Here is a 1,957-nt window from a genome sequence, read left to right on the forward strand (position 1 = left end):
TAGCTTTAGGTGCACACTGTGCAGAGGACGCACTACACCAACTTGTAAATACTGCAGCTGACTGCGGTACTGTACTAATAGGATCAGAAGAACACCACTAATTTTATTCAGGTAGCTTTAGGTGCACACTGTGCAGAGGACACAGTGCACTTACTGTAAATACTGTAGCTGCCTGCCTGTGGTATTAATAGGAGCAGAACAACAGCAATTGTCTCCAGGTAGCTTTAGGTGCACACCGTGCAGAGGACGCACTACACTAACTGTAAATGCTGTAGCTGCCTGCCTGTGGTATTAATAGGACCAGAAGAACACCACTAATTTTATTCAGGTAGCTTTAGGTGCACACTGTGCAGAGGACACAGTACACTAACTGTAAATACTGTAGCTGCCTGCCTGTGGTATTAATAGGAGCAGAACAACAGCAATTGTCTCCAGGTAGCTTTAGGTGCACACTGTGCAGAAGACGCACTACACTAACTGTAAATACTGTAGCTGCCTGCCTGTGGTATTAGCAGAACAACAGCAATTGTCTCCAGTAGGGATGAGCCGAACACCCCCCTGTTCAGTTCGCACCAGAACTTGCGAACAGGCAAAAAATTTGTTCGAACACGCGAACACCGTTAAAGTCTATGGGACACGAACATGAATAATCAAAAGTGCTAATTTTAAAGGCTTATATGCAAGTTATTGTCATAAAAAGTGTTTGGGGACCTGGGTCCTGCCCCAGGGGACATGGATTATTGCAAAAAACAGTTTTAAAACGGCTGTGATTTTAATAATGCTTAAAGTGAAACAATAAAAGTGTAATATTCCTTTAAATTTCATACCTGGGGGGTGTCTATAGTATGCCTGTAAAGGGGCGCATGTTTCCCGTGTTTAGAACAGTCTGACAGCAAAATTACATTTCAAAAGGAAAAAAGGTCATTTAAAACTACTCGCGGCTATTAATGAATTGCCGGTCCGACAATACACACAAAAGTTCATTGATAAAAACGGCATTGGAATTCCCCACAGGGGAACCCCAAACCAAAATTTAAAAAAAAAAATGACGTGGGGGTCCCCCTAAATTCCATTCCAGGCCCTTCAGGTCTGGTGTGGATATTAAGGGGAACCAAAATTAAAAAAAATGGCATGGGGTCCCCCTCAAAATCTATACCAGACCCTTCAGGTCTGATATGGATTTTAAGGGGAACCCCGCGCCAAAATAAAAAAAAATGGTGTGGGGTTCCCCCAAAAATCCATACCAGACCCTTATCCGAGCACGCAACCTGGCAGGCCACAGGAAAAGAGGGGGGATGAGAGAGTGCCCCCCCTCCTGAACCGTACCAGGCCACATGCCCTCAACATTGGGAGGGTGCTTTGGGGTAGCCCCCCAAAACACCTTGTCCCCATGTTGATGGGGACAAGGGCTTCATCCCCACAACCCTTGCCCGGTGGTTGTGGGGGTCTGCGGGTGGGGGGCTTATTGGAATCTGGAAGCCCCCTTTAACATGGGGACCCCCAGATCCCGGCCCTCCCCCCTGTGTGAAATGGTAAGGGGGTACAAATGTAGCCCTACCATTTCACAAAAAAACTGTCAAAAATGTTAACAATGACAAGAGACAGTTTTTGACAATTCCTTTATTTAAATGCTTCTTCTTTCTTCTATCTTCTATCCTCTTTCTTCTATCTTCTATATTCCTTTGGTTTCTTCCTCCATCTTCTTCTTCTGGTTCTTCTGGTTCTTCCTCCGGTGTTCTCGTCCGGCATCTTCTTCCGCGGCGTCTTCTTCCCTTCTTCTCCTCGGGCCGCTCCGCATCCATGATGGCATGGAGGGAGGCTCCCACTGTGTGACGCTTCTCCTCTTCTGACGGTTCTTAAATAACGGAGGGTGGGGCCACCCGGTGACCCCGCCCCCCTTTGACGTCACAGGGGATGCCACAGGGAAGTCCCCGTCAAGTCCCAGTGCATCAGAGAG

The sequence above is a fragment of the Aquarana catesbeiana genome, linkage group LG06 (genome assembly GCF_042186555.1).
Source record: "Aquarana catesbeiana isolate 2022-GZ linkage group LG06, ASM4218655v1, whole genome shotgun sequence".
In the NCBI taxonomy this organism is placed as follows: domain Eukaryota; kingdom Metazoa; phylum Chordata; class Amphibia; order Anura; family Ranidae; genus Aquarana; species Aquarana catesbeiana.